Source organism: Dermacentor albipictus, chromosome 1 (genome assembly GCF_038994185.2).
Source record: "Dermacentor albipictus isolate Rhodes 1998 colony chromosome 1, USDA_Dalb.pri_finalv2, whole genome shotgun sequence".
NCBI lineage: Eukaryota > Metazoa > Arthropoda > Arachnida > Ixodida > Ixodidae > Dermacentor > Dermacentor albipictus.
The window spans coordinates 41,145,654-41,160,181 of record NC_091821.1 but is presented as its reverse complement, the minus strand read 5'-3'; the positions used below and the strand labels follow the sequence as shown (position 1 = coordinate 41,160,181).

General features: G+C 46.5%; 1 protein-coding gene and 1 long non-coding RNA gene across 3 annotated transcripts in view; one reads left to right on the top strand and one right to left on the bottom strand.

Annotated features, from left to right (window-relative positions):
* Positions 1-14,528, top strand: part of LOC139061134 (uncharacterized) — a 123,245-nt gene that overhangs the window by 16,224 nt on the left and 92,493 nt on the right. The gene's annotated exons all lie outside the window — the stretch shown is intronic.
* LOC139061129 (uncharacterized) overlaps positions 1-14,528 on the bottom strand; it is a 73,537-nt gene that overhangs the window by 43,830 nt on the left and 15,179 nt on the right. The window lies entirely within an intron of this gene.

Here is a 14,528-nt window from a genome sequence, read left to right as displayed (position 1 = left end):
TGAGGTTTGGTGCGTGCCCATTTGTCAAAGAGACGTAGCGGTGAGAAATTAAGATTGCGACAGGCCACAGATGCCAGCGGCCAATTTGAAACGTCATTGACACCTCAATTGCTGATTTATTTATTTATTTATTTATTTATTTATTTATTTATTTATTTATTTGATTTATTTATTTATTTATTTTGGCCAGGATACCCTACGTACGTATATTCTTAAGCGATAATAGGGAGATCAACCACCCGTCGGTTGAGCAAAAGTGACAAGAGCTCGGGCTCGAGATGCTCGCATTTGCGTGAAAATAGGTGTATGGGACAGTGGGACTAAATATTAGTGCATAGATTTACTTATTTTTGTGTTTTACTTAGTCCATATAAACTGCGTATGGGCATTTTGCTGCACTTAATTTAAACCTAAAGTGATCACATCCTTCAGACTAATTCGTTTCTAAGCAAGCGACTCCCCTATTGCTGCAGATGTGACTTGCAAGCGTGGTCGCTGTCTCGGATTGTACGAGCTTGTTGAACAGCGTCATGTCTGTCAGAATATAATCAGGGAAACGTGGTTGCATAATCAGAATGGGAAATGGAGCGGCAACATTGACTGATAAATTTTTTCCTTCCCAAAGATTTAAGAAAACAAGTTACAAGCAGGACACGAATGCATCTCCTTGGGCAATATGGACTATGAATTTAAAAGAACAACAAGAATGGCAATGCCCACTTACCAGCGCACTGAATCGCCTGCGAGCATGTGACGCGACTTTGCGAGATTACGGTATATACTGGGCAGCTGTAACAACGTGTTGGCAAGGAATCCGGTGGAGGGATTTCATTTTGAGAGGCACGGATTAGTTCTACTTATCTTTTCGGCAGTGAATCCCACTTGCTTCACACGTGACAATGACGGGTGCTTGTTCCCTTAGCATGGGCCATGCGCACGGTTCTTGTGTCAGACGTTAGCGCGAGTGTGGACCAATTAAGGTTTAGCGCCCGTCTTGGTCCTCTTATATACGCGTCTCGTGTCGTTCGCTCGACGCATATATAGCGTGTGTCCCAGCTAACGTTAGCCAAGCTGTTCAACGAAAAAAAGAAAGTGTAGAAAACAGGGTGCAAACACGGTGATCTAACACCATAGGTTCTATTATTGTTTCTTGCACCGTTTATTTTTTTTTTGAATTTTTTTCCCGTTGAACAGCTTGGCTATCGTTAGTTGGGTCACACGGTATTATGCGTCGAGCAAACTCGCGGTATCGACTGTGGGTTTTTCTCGTTCCCGAGGGGGCACGCGGTTAATGTTGACCGCCTGGGCTCGATCCTTCGAGCGCGCCTTTTGCAACCAAGAACGCGCGAGCGTTTCTGTTTTTCTATGCCGCCGTCGCGATGCCACTGCTGTGGTCCGGACTCGGACCCGCGACCTCCTGCTCAGAAGAAGGTCGCCGCGAGGCCGGCGATCCGCTGAAGCTGAACGGCAGCATGAAGGAGGCCGTCTGAAAAAATTATGCTGCTTTTATATGATTAGCAGATGTAAGCTAGTGCACTTTGAGTTGCGACTTCCTCTACGTTATCAGTTGTAGGCACTAATTAATCACGGGCACAGAAGTTCGACATTAGAAGTTACGTACAGTTCGAAACCCTGTGACTACCTCAGCTCGCGCATTTTTTTTTCCATCCGACAAGGGAGTCCGTGTGCAAAGAAGGGATTCACCTCACACACACACATATATATATATATATATATATATATATATATATATATATATATATATATATATATATATATATATATATATATATATATATATATATATATATATATATATATATATATATCTGAAGGAAGCGAACACTTTTTTTTTACAAATCTATATCACTTCGATAAGAATAGTTGCGCCATTCGTAATTTCCGTTCGTGATTTTTAAGCATTGAGGAATGCAAATTCTTGTCTACAGAACGACCTAATCATAAGCCGATTCATTACGCCTACTGCTATAGCACGTCAAACTTTTGTTACGGAAATTCAGCAAACTTTTTTTTTTACATACGAAAAAAAAAAGCTGCGTTAAAACGTTGACCCTAATAAATCGGTTGGTGGATTGGGTGATCCTACGTGAAATGGCGCAACTCAATACAGGGGATGGGCCATAAATCGGGCGGTAGTAGAAAGAAACCGATTTTTTTGTGTGTGTAAAATTAAAGAGAAGATGATAAAAGTATGTTGATGATATTTCAATAAATAATCGTAACGAAGAAGCTCAATGCTCCGAACTACGTTATTCTCAATTTTAACAAATATATTATTTATGAAATACTGATAATATTTTTATTATTAATGATGCGAAAAGAAAGTTACAAAAGAACAATAATCTTAGCATGGCAGTCTCTTTGTATCGCTGTTAAGATTAAATAGGGCGACAAGCAGCGCGTTCGTTTAGAGCGTTCTCCTTGTTCTCGCTATGAACCGAAAACTGTTCGGGTTTCTCCCTTGTCGCGCCGTGAGGTGTACACGCACAACTGACGAGCTCGAGGTCAAGCTCCAACGTTCACTCCGTGGAATGCGTTTAGCACAGTTACAAAAAAAAAAGTCAGCACACATAAAGAAAAAAAAAGACATCCACCGGGAGCGCTTAAAGCGTTCACTGTTGCCTATACGTATATATAGGCTCCACCAGAGAACAAAAGTGCACTTCAACCATTTTTCTGTGAGAAGTCTTAACAATAAACGAAGGTTCTTGAATTAAAAAAAAACTAAACAAAAAACAAGTGCCCAGAACGGCTTTGGTTACAGCTGTAAGGGCACGCGTTCAGCTTGCTAGCGCACTTAACATGAAACACGGAAATCGTCAACGTTTATTTTTGTCTAATTAAATTCTTCATTTTAGCGTAAGAGCGATCGAAGTAGGTCAGAAGTCAACGTGTCAGGTTTAACGTAACGAAGCTGTATACACCGCGGGTCACGCATGGGTCACCGTACACGCGGTCTCCTGATTAAATTTAACCATCTCGGCTTCTTCAAAGTGCACACAAAGCACGGCGCACGAGCATTGTTCTTGCACGCCAGCCGCCTTCGAGACGTGACCTCAGCCAACGGGAATCGAACTCTCGACCTCGATCACGGCAAAGGAACGTCTATATAGCTACGTTTCACCACCGAGAGGCAATGCTGGGACGCCGAACAACAACAACAACAACAACAATAACAACAAAGTATGACTTCGCACTTTTCGACGTTACGTGGCGTTACGACTACGCGCCTTGCTCACGTGCGATAAATTCTTGTTATGCTACGACTACTTCGCGTGAAGTTAATTTTGTCACGAATCACGCGCATTTACATTTTTTTTCTTGCTTACTGTAACTGACGCGCTGATTCTTTTTCGGCTGCGAATGCATGCAGTGCGTGAAGTTGCTTCAGCACCCATAGAAGGGCATGCTACAATTTTGAAAAAAAAATATGCTATTACCTTGGTCCGTGCTTATATTCTGAATTAAAAACAGCTTTGTGATGTAGGTTTTTTTTTTTGCGGTAATTTCAGCGAGACAGATACCCCGTGCGCGAGTATCTGAGTAGTAACTCTGAAAACAACAGCTGCTCGGTCGGCCGTTTCGAGGCACGCAGTATCGTGACTGTGTATTGGTACACGAGTCGCCTCTTGTTGTGTACCGCGTGTGTGTTGGGCGTGTTTCAAAGTTGTACATCTGGCGTTTCTTAAATGTTCGTGAATGTCATGGTTTATCTGCTCCCCATGACTTGCTTGGCAGCACTTGACGCGGTCTTGCACTTTTGTGTGCAGTGGCGTAAGCCAGAAATGTTTTTCGGGGCTGGGCAGGGGCGCTCATTTGTCGTGGCATGGGGAGGGTAAGGGGTGAGGGGGGTTGGGAGAGGGGAGTGGTCACGTGCCTAGTGTGTCGCCTTAAGCCAGCCTCGTGAAAAGCGTGCATGGTCAACTGCTCGTGAAATCGGTGCTCGCCGAACATAATCCTGCACTATACATGTCTACCCAAAAATGAGAGAGTTCTTCAAAAAATCTTCAGGGTACTACTCTTCAGGGTAATCGCTCTTTCAGAGAAATTCACCGTAATGTGAACGAGAAACGTGCTTTATGTGAAGCAGTGGCTCATGTAGCTGACTCAAATACAAGCCCAAAATGACAGCGTTACAGCCTTGCTATTGTACAGGCAGTTTTGCGCAACCTTCGTATAAACAGCAGATCTGCGACTTTTGTCTAACTTCTCGTGATGCACGAAAAGCATTCTTGCAGCAATGACGCAATTGACGCAATGACACAATTGCAGCAATGAATTGCAGCAATTCTTCATGGGCGCACGCCTTTTAGCCTATATTCGATAAAAGGTACCGATGACTACAAAACAAGTCATTGCGCTCAGAATGTGTTATCTGCTGAAGCGCTTGATTTTAATTCGTCGAAGAGTTTTCGTCGCGTACGTACATTGGGCCGATGTTTTGTGGAGAGAGAGAGAGAGCGCAATCATAAGGGAAAGGCAGGGAGGTTAACCAGGCTGAGCTTCTTAGGTCACCATGCACTGGGGAAGTGGAAAGGGGATAGAAAGAGGATACAGAAGAAAGAAGAGACACGCGCATAACACCGTTGATGTTAAAACTAAAATGCCGGGGATTGGGAAGTGCCCGTTTTCACTTTCCTAATCCCCGTTGCCCATGCATTTGCCTCGATGCGCATCGTTGATTTTACGCACCGACGCTGCAAGTGAGACGCTTCGGAGTCGGGATACACGCTATGCTATGCCAACTGCGCGTGTGTCGACATTTGTAGCACTGCTCGCTTTTTTCCTGCCGCTCTCGTCGGTGATGGCGGGCGCGCTTCGACATTGTCGTTCAGCGCTGGACCGCACACGCTCGCGTCGCGGGAAAGCTTGGAGGGGACCTTAATCCCCCGAAAACACCATTTTTCGTAAGGAACTTGTCGACGCAAAAAATAAAGAAAGAAAAAAGAAAGGGAGGAAAAAGGTTTATGAACCGTATAGGCTTATTATGTAACAATTCTGAATTACTCTCTCTCTCTCTCTCTCGATATATATATATATATATATATATATATATATATATATATATATATATATATATATATATATATATATATATATATATATATATATATATATATATATATATATATATATATATATATGGACACACACAGGGTGTCCCAGCTAACTTTAGCCAGACCTTAAAAACATGCGAATGCCACGTAGCTGAATGGACAGAACCAAGGCAATATCGTTTGCCGTTGCTTGGAGATGCTCAAATTATTGTTTCATTCCGCATAATTCGATAATTAGTCTTAATTAATTAATCAACTTCTCAAATATTATAATTAGATTAAAAGTGTCAATGAGAAAATTGTAGAGTGACATGAATGTAGCACGTATTCAGCAACAGAAAGCTGTATCGGGAGCTTTCATGTCGCTCTACAATTTTCTCATTGTCACTTTAATTCGAAATATAATATTTGAGAAGTTGATTAATTAATTAAGACTAATCATTTAATTAAGTCGAATGAAAAAATAATCTGACTACCTCCAAGCAACGGCAAACAACATTACCTTGGTTCTGTCCATCCAGCTACGTGGCATTCGCATGCTTTTAAAGTGTGGCTAAAGTTAGCTGGGACCACACTGTTCACGAAAGCTTTTATGTTGAGTATCCCAATTTTCAACCGCGCTAAGACGTCTCTTGAGCTAGGCACGCTTGCGTTGCTCTATTCGTTATACATGTGCGGCATAGTACGGTATGCCTTTCTCTCCAGGCCACTCCTTCCGTAATCACCCGTCGGCTGTAAGAAGTGCGCTAGGACTGTCACATTCTCTAGCAGGTGCGACTATAAGGCGAGCTCACCTTTCCTTCCAGCTTAGAAAGCTTCGCTCAACGTTGAAGCTACGAAAGGACGAGGAAGAGAGATAGTGGGCATGATTGGTGAAGGAAAGTTGGTCGATTTTATTTCCTTACAAAACACAAGCTGCTAAGAGGGCAACACTACGGAACTATATAGGGAGGTAATCGAAGATCTTCTATGGTGCCAACAGGGACGGAAGGAACGCAGTAGTAAGTATTTTGTCAAGACGCACGAAAAAGGAAGGTTTAACTGCCAAGAATGACACAATAATGGTAGTGAAGCTGGATGTGGGCGGGATCATATTTGGTCTTCAGTGCTTACGCCTTAGAAGCTGGAAAAAGCGGGAAGAAGTAAGAATACTGGACTTCAAGGAGAGAAGTGAGGCCATCCCTGGAGTATAGTTCTATTGTATGGCACCTTCACTTCATTTATTTTAGTGGCATACTCGAATCGGTCCAAAATTAAGCAGCAAGATTTATTACTTCATCTTATTTACCAGAGTGTGTCGGAACTTAAAAAAATAAATTCACATTGAGCCACTATCTATACGCAGAGAAAGCTTAACCGCCTATCCTTTTTTTTGTGCTTTGTACCCCAGTGACGCCTCTTTTGCACGTAGCCATGTCACGATGCAAATCGACCAATAGTTTACAGTCGCCATCATGGACTTGGGCACGTGTCCTTCGGGGATAGTTTAAACGTGGTTAATCGTGTTAATACAAACGGCGCCTGTTTACCCCTGCTGTCTGCGACACAGCATTTGGAAGAGGCCGCTCTCGGTCTTGCTTTTTTGTCAGTGCTGTCAGGAGTTAGCCTACTGAAAACAGCTCCAATGATTGATGACGCCTCATTCTGCGTCGAAACAGCGCCACTCGTATTCGGCGCCTCCAGACTGCCGCCGGTACGTGAAAACGTAGCATATAAGGGCAACATTGAAATGCCGGTTTCCTCCCTGAAGCAACCCAATAATTGTTCTAAAGTTAGCGACCTATAGCTTGCTAAAAGAAAATTGAGTGTGCCGGCCAAATGTACACACGTCGGTCTCTTCTCCAGCACGGCGAACGGACGTGACTTAGGCCATAGAGCCGGAATAACCTAAATAACGACTATCCCCGGCGCTGGCTGTTTTAGCCAGAGGAGGCTGGTGAGCGCTGGCCGGACACACAAACGCACACCCACATTAGACTGGACGCGCCTGCTTTCCAGGGTCACGGTGTCGTGATCCTCGACTGGAAGGAGAAGGCAGCAGCAGCGTGCGCACCGGACGAGGCGCGCGCGCCGCGTTATTCCTGCTCCTCGGGACCGAGACCTAGAGCGGCGCCGCCGGCGCCGGTGGAGCGGCGCGCGCGTGTTTGTGCGTGCGTGCTCGGCGTGGCTGCGTGCCATTTCCCATGAGTGGCCATTGTCGCGCGCGCTCCTCTTTTGTCTTGCAGCCGGGAGGAACAACGCCGAGGCCTCATTGTTTTCTCGCCGCTGGGCGGACCGAGCGGCGCCGAGGAAAAAAGGAGACACGACACGGACGATCCATCGACCAGCTCTAACGAATGCCGGCAACGTCTTCCGCGCGTGTACGCGCAGTATATATACACGGGCGACGTCGTTTCTGTCTTTTCTTTCGCCTCGGTCTCTTGGTCTTCACACTGTGCGTGCCGTCAGTTGAGTGCCCAGCAGACTGGATAAACTGTTTTCATCCCTCCTCGTATTCTTTGCCCGCCTTTTTCTGCTTCTTTCCTCTCCTACAACCTGTTCTTGCTCTATTTTTTCTCTCTTTTATTATATATACTTTTTTTTCTTTTTCTTCTGTTATGCGTTCGAACGAACTGCCGCCTCGTCGTTGTTGTCGTCCTCACGAGACGCTCTACGAGAAGCTAGCCGGTGTTTGTGCAGTATCGGGCTGCCCATCGTGCCGTACAAGCCTGCAGACACTCTCGGGAACTGCGCGTATATCCTTGTTCAGGTCACGCGCCATTAGCGCGACGAAGATGAACGATATCCACTGAAGAAAAGCTGGACGTTGCGCTCCTTTCTATGCTATGGCGAGGGGGGAAGCGTTCTTTTACGGTTTGATCGCGGTAGTGAGAAGCGTCTTCGCTATCCGATGGGGCCACCTTCGATATCTGGTGGTGGTACCAAGGGTGAATTGACACCGAGCCTCCGTACAGCATAGCTGCTGTATAGAAGCTTCGGTAGCACCTCGATTCCTGAGGACACATACTGCGCCACTCTGGTTGCCAAAGCGGCGCCAAAGTTGAGAGGCACGTTACTATGCGACAGTCACTTGTGCGCCATTTTGAACATTTCTAACGAAGCATTAAAATTGTATGACTCGCCGCAGCGACTCGGTGGCCATGGCGTGCTTTTGTTGAACACAAAGCCGCGGGTTCCAGTTTTCTGGCCGCGTTCCGATCGTGATTGAATGCCAAAATGTTCGCGCACTGAAAATATCTGAGCATTTCGAAAACCTCAGGTGGTTTAATTTAATCGGGAGCGCTCCACTAGGGCGTCTTTCAGCCGAACTGTGGCTTTGGAATGTACAGCACCGTCAATTATTAGTAATAATATCGAATCGCACAACTATTCAACGCAGCAGGTACATTGGTAATTCACAGAACCCCTTACATACTTCTCGTTTAACAGCTATACAGCTATTTTTCTCGCCGCATAATTGTGTAAAATGTGCGCTGCGCAATCAAATACGTCAGTACGAGCACTACGAGAGCAATGCCTGTTTCACAGACTTCTCTTTTTGCGGTGGTGTTGTTCCTTTTAATGTATTTACATTTAACTATCCCATATCATTCACAAATTACAATTGACCGCCGATAAATGTCCGAAATTTACGTACTTTTGCTTGGTGACTGCATTGGAAGCGAGTCAAAGTAGATAGGACGATGCTTTCTGCATTTTCTAGTGAGTCGTCATAATTAAGGAGTAATTAAATTTCTATTTATTCTGCACCAATTAACGCTGCGCTTCGTCATGAAAGGAATTGAATTCCCAACCCAGGGTGCACGATCAAGTTATTTATTGGCTGCAAGCTTTACGAAACAGAAAAAAATACTCTTTCGCCGTTGCTGCCTGAACGCGGCACGTCGAACATGCCGCCAAACGTGCCTTGAGCAAAGTGGTTTGTCTGCAGCGGTAGTCATAAGTGAAACGCTTAAGCAAATCAGAGTGTTCAGGTTACCTCAATGTTCGCGGTTAATTTCTGGCCGCCACTGGGCAGAAGTCCCGCACACAAATACAGTGACTGAAGGGGCTATAAACCAATGAATGTTTGCACCCCTCTCCCTCTCCACCAACGTCTCCCCCATGTTTGCATGGGCCAAGGGCTCGTTCTACTTGACTTTACTCATTGTTTCAGTTGGGGCTGTGGTCGGACACTTTGATTGTGTCGACGTCCTGTGTGCGTGCGTGCGTGCGTGCGTGCGCGCGCGCGTGTGTGTGTTTTCCCGACTGGGTGTCTGCCTGTCTGTTTGTTAGCTGACACGTTCCGAACGACACACGACAGTCGCGGTCTTGCTGGTTTCGTTTCTTGGGCCGGGGTAATCTAACGATTCTGTTCCAATTATTTTCGCGCCTCATCAGTGGTCCGATCTGTGCTCCGCCCACGTTATTCCCGCTATTGGCTGGTCCTGAACAGTGGATGATAAGATACAATTAGACATGAGTGCAAGGAATCCTTACATTCCTGCTTGGTTGGAGCACTCCCCCTTTCTTCAAATGCCATTTTATCTCTCTTTCCTTCTTTCTCCCACATAATCGCCGATATTACCTTATCCCAGGCAAGTAACTGGCAAGTTGAACTGGATCATCGTCCCGTTTCTACCTTGCAGTAGCATTTTCAATTTATTTTCTATTAATTTCTTATTTACTTAAATGGTTAAAAATAGTAGTGGCCTTAAATAAGTTATGTCAGTTTTTCCTCCAGAGATAAATCAGACGAAATTATCCAATATAAAGTTACTTTAACATACTTGTGCTGCCTTCCTGCTTGCCTGCTTGTGCGCTGCACCTTTGTAAAGCCCGCATTTCTGTACGACATTTGTGCATTGCACCTCAGCACCTATGACACGCAGGCGACCAACGCAATACTGCACACGTGAATAAAGTTGGAAGATTTTGGCGTGTGGTCGACCGGATAATCAACATTCTAAATATTGAAAATAGGAGTAGTTAAAGCTCGTTTCTGTTATAGTCGTGGATATATTCCAACGACGACGATCTCGAGTTATTAAAGATACGGGATTCGAGATACTGTGGTAATTTTTGCTGGGCAATACACACCACATTTGCGGAATCGAAGCTGGTCAGCGCTCAACACATGTCCACTTAGTCGAAGTTTTCTTACTGGCAGCAGTTTCGAGATATTCGTTCCCAGAATGAACGACATTTGCATTCCATGTACCTTTGTCCTACTTTGCTTCAGTAAGGTTCTACGAGAAAATGATAGGTAAAACGCTAGTACATTTCGCCACCAAGTTTGGGAACAAACATATCGAAGTTGGTGCAAGTCTTAGGATCATAGTGCTTAGTGGTTAATGGCTTAATCGCCAGAGAGGCTTATATTTCGCAATTGCAACGTGCGCTCTGAAGCAAATCATTAGCTATCTTAATTTGTGAAAAAAGGCAGCTAATCATTTTATCGGCTATTCTCGCACAATTCTAATGATGTCCACCACTGCTACAAATTTCGGCCAGAACAGACAGCTTCTCCGATCACATGTACATAACACTTAATTCGAGACAGTTGGGACTGGACGATAGGTCATTCACAGAAGCAAAGGTCTTGGGAGCCTGGCCTCGCAGTTCATTAGCCCAGCAAGCCATTCGAGCGCTTCTTCAGTCAGTACCCGAAGGCAACAGACTTGAATGCCCGCCTGTAGACATCCTGCACCTAAATTAGTGCATGTGAAAGTTCGATATAGACTAATGTCTTTTCTCTCTCACTCTTTCACTCCCCCATCCCCCTACCCACGTGTAGGGTAGCAATCTAGATTCAGTCTGGTTAAACTCCATGCATTTTCTTCTTCTCTCTCTCTCGACATTTATAACTGAAAGGAGCTTGTATACGACCCTGGACTGAGCCTTCAGGTGCACGCGTTTTGTTTCGAGCATGCGCACAGAAGTCGGCACGAGTTCGCGGAATGCCATTGTGGATGCATTCAGTGAGCAGCGCAAAGAAACGGCTAGCGTTGGGGTTTCTGTATACCATGACCTGCCATGGTTGTTTAGTGGCTTTGGTGTTGCGCTGCTAAGAACGAGGTCGCGGGATGAAATCGCGGCCACGGCGACCGCATTTCGATGGGGGAGAAATGCGCAAACAGCACTGTACTTAGATTTAGGTGCGCGTAAAAGAACCCCAGGTGGTACATATTTCCGGAGTTTTTCTCTACGGCTGCCTCATAATCAAGTAGTGGTTTTGACACGTAAAACCCCATAATTTTTTATATACCATAAGGCCGAGGACAATTTCTGCTCTTACAGTGCACGAGGAGATTTTTACCTGTGCGAAGTATTTATGTCCATCCACATGTGTACACCATTTTTTGATGTGTTCTGCGTTGTTCACGATCGATGTTGTGGGTCTTGTTTCTGCTGCAACATTCACTTACGCATAAGGGCGAATACTCTTATCATTCGCGTAGCTAAAATTTTAGGCGCAGCTGTGTCCACGAGGGAAACATAGGAAACCATTCTCAGGTAAGTGAAATAGGAAAAACACTCGGTCCACTGAACAGAAGAATAGCGCGAAAAGCGCAAGTGATGCTCTGTCACCTCCTTTCTTTGTCCATCCCCCTGTGTCGCTGCATTTCGATGCAGCCTTTAGAATAAAATTGCAATAATGAGGCGTCCTCAATTGCGGCGCCTCTCATAAAGTCTAAGCTTAGACAAGCAAGATTCCACTGGTGCGATTTCTTTTATACTCATTAGCAAGCATCTCTCGCATGCCGCGGCTGTAAACAGGCACCTGCCTTGATGGGCGCGTCAATTCGGACGCGATTGATGGCTATCATTCGCCGCCGCGCGCCTCTTTATTAGATGAATGTGCAGCACCGCGCGTGCTTTGTTTCTGCGGTTCCCGAACTGGTCGCGCAGATTGCTATCATCGCTCGGGTTCCCAGGCGCCGGTCGGGAAGGAAGAGGCCGGCGGCGTGCAAATGAATTCAGACGCCGCGTGCGCGGTGACTGGCTGCGTTGCGTGACGCAGCCGGCCGCGGCCGCGATAAGATGCGCAGTCACGCTAACTTAATTGCCAGCGCTGCCGGACCCGAGCACGCTCCGAAGGCGGAAACCGCCGCTGCACGCCCCCGTCCGGCCCAGCGCGCCGCTGCGGGCCCGAGCAGCTGCCGGTGGCGTATCGTGATTCGGTTTTCGGAGCCGTTCGTCTTCGCGAGCCTCTCTTCGCCGCGCTGCTCTGGGTTAAAGGTCGCGCAACGTTGCCCCGCGCGGGTCGCGATATAAGAGCCCAGCCACGCCGGTGTCCGCTGGCCAAACTCGGAGCTAATACGGCACGCACTGCACGCCCTTATATGTGTAGCCCCGAGAAACCAGAGGACGTAACACAACGGTCTCGTCGAGCCGATGAGTTGCAAGTATATGCAGAGTGGTCTTTCTCGGGCTCTTACGCCTTTTTTCTCAATGCCGTTTGTTCGGTTGCTTTTAGGGCGCCCGTTCCTGCGGCGAGCATCGGCGTAACCGAGCAAGCGAGCACAGCGAAGGATGAAAGAGCGAACGCGGAGCGCAGCGGTGGATGAAGGACGCGAGGAGAAAAGCGGAGGAGGATCGTGCAGCGGAACCACGAGGAGGCAAGCGGAGGAGGAGAACATGGCGAAAGCGTGAGAAGAAACGCGTGGTGAATCTTGGCTAGGCGTCATAAAGCGGTCCGTCTCGCGCTGAAGTGACTACGTATCCAACCGGAAGTTGCGCAAAAAACGACAATCGGAATGAACTTGGGGGAAGGGGCAAGTGCGGCGGCAGCTTCATTTTAAAGCAGACTTTTTACGTCACACAGGGGTTGGACGGAGAGCCGGGCTTCGCGGTGTCGAGTGCGGAATCGGGTAAATTGAACGAATAATTTGGCGCCAGTTATTTTGGTCTACGTGTCTATTTTTGAAATGTGGAAACACGGACCTATACACAGGGTGTCTACCGACCTGAAAAACTGGGAATTCTCATGGATATTCAATAGCCTGGAAATACTCGGGGAGGTTCAGGGAATTTGCGCTTCTATCAGGGAAATTTAGCTGTAATTTGATTCAAAGGGAAGTTGCGGTAATGCTGGCTCGAGTAACAGAAAGGAATCGTAACGAATCGCCTTTGACGCCGTGTCGTCGGCTGGATGAGTTGCCAGTGCACAGTCAACGACCGATTTTCAGGATGCCCGATAATTCGGACGGCTTCGCGTCACCACAACGTACCCCATAGAGTCAATGTATCGGAACGTCTGAAATTTGGACGCAAGAACCATTCGCCGTCCGATTTTCCGGACTTTTTTCCGTGACCGCAGCTCCGAAACGGCATTCACCAAAGCCACCACCGCCGCCATTTCGATTACCTCGCCGCCTCGAACCGGCGCTTTCGCACGCAGATCCACCAGCGCGGCAACGCTAGGCCTACCTGCGTCGACGTTCGCTATTATGCTTCTTGCCATTCTGTGCCGTGTTTTTCATTGAAAGAATTCGCCGCTGTCAGCAATGGCGCTGACTCCACCTTTGTAATCCTCGCCAATGGCGTCGAAGCTGGGAAAGCATGGTGCGATGCATAAGACAATTCGCGAAAGTTAGCTTCGCCTTAGTAAATGTTACGCGGTGAAGCATACGCAAAAGTATTGCGGTGAAGCATAACAAACGTGGAAAGGAACAATTGTCACGGGACCATGTATGTATTCCTTAATTACACACGCGTGCACCCGCCATCTCCTGTTCCAGTACGAGCACCGATATGCCTAATAAGTTTACTGGCAGGCCTTCAGAGCTTTTTCAGATGTGCCTTTGGCGACTTGAGCGTTTAAGGGCAGTAAAAGACATGCACTCATTTTTTTCAATATGCCCGACTTTTCGGACGTTTTCGCGGTCCCTAGGGAGTCCGAAAAATCGGACGTTGACTGTACAACTCACCAAGACGATGCTTCAAATGGTCTGCGCGGCGAACGCATGGCGGGAGGAGCACGAGAACACAAGGGACCTACGCATTGAGGAATGAACAGGGAAGGAAGCATGCTGCCGCTTTTTTGCTTGAGCTCAAAAAACAGGGTTGGCTGACGCCGAGATGCAGGTGTCCCTCATCCAAACCAAAATAAACTTTAAATCAGTCAAACACAACACTGAGGCGTTGTGCGCGGGCTAAGAGTATGTCAGGACAGTTGAGCTTGACTTACCAGCTGTTGCGAGAGAATCTCTCTTGTGACAAAGTTCGGGCTTCATACCAGTCACCTTGCTATCAGTTGACAGGAATAGCTCATATTCGAAAATGTTTGCTTCTGTATGCATTTCCTTTTTAGTGGTATTTGAGAATGTTCGACTCGATTTGCACTGGGTTTTAGCATTTTTTTCGAATATATTTTATTCGCTGTGCATTTTACTAACCACTCCCTGCTGTTTTGTTTTTCAGTAAAATAGACACTAATTCTTACTATTCAAACTGGATTAAGTCGTT